The sequence below is a fragment of the Rousettus aegyptiacus genome, unplaced genomic scaffold (assembly GCF_014176215.1).
Source record: "Rousettus aegyptiacus isolate mRouAeg1 unplaced genomic scaffold, mRouAeg1.p scaffold_m13_p_1, whole genome shotgun sequence".
NCBI classification, from domain to species: Eukaryota; Metazoa; Chordata; class Mammalia; order Chiroptera; family Pteropodidae; genus Rousettus; species Rousettus aegyptiacus.
In genome coordinates, this window is record NW_023416284.1 from 31,596,386 (window position 1) to 31,597,094 (window position 709).

Sequence of the window (709 nt, forward strand, 5' to 3'; positions counted from 1 at the left end):
TCTTGGTCTCTTGTGACACCTTTTAATTTAAAGTCTATTTGATTTAAGTATGCCCACACCTACTCTCTTTGGTTTTCATTTGTATTGAATACCTTTCCCCGTCCTTTATTTTCATCTTACATGTATCATAAGATTTAAAATGAGTCTCTCGTAAATAGCTATACAGCATATAGTTAGATATTGGTTTTTGTTGTTGTTGTTCTTCCTTTATTTCTTCTTCTTTTTTTTAGGTGAGGCAAGCCTTGGTTGACTTCACAGATTTCAAGGATCTTGTCGGCTTACGATCCCTTATTTTAAAAACTATTTTATGCCTACAGCACCTGGTCTTCCTAGGTAGTCTCCCATCCAAATACTAACCAGGTCCGACCTGGCTTAGCTTCTGAGATCAGATGGGATCGGGCTTGTTCAGTGTAGCATGGCCGTAAACTGTTGTTGTTGTTCTTTGTTTGATTGTTTTGCCATTCAGCCACTCTCTGTCTTTTGATTGATAATTTTAATCCATTCACATTTAAAGAAATTATTGATATATAAGAACTTACTATTGCCATTTGATAATAGTTTTCATTCTCATAGCTTTTTTGTTTTTCTTTTCCTCTCTTGCTTTTCTCCTTTGGAAAATATTGATTTTTTTTTTCGTAGTGGTAAGCGTTGTTTTCTTTCTTTATTTTGTATATCTTCATTATGTATTTTCTTTGTGGCTTATGTAAAC

At 33.7% G+C, this 709-nt stretch overlaps 1 pseudogene; it reads right to left on the reverse strand.

The window, feature by feature from the left end:
- Nucleotides 1–308: 308 nt before the first annotated feature.
- On the reverse strand, nucleotides 309–427 carry LOC118605055 (annotated as a pseudogene).
- Nucleotides 428–709: the final 282 nt, after the last annotated feature.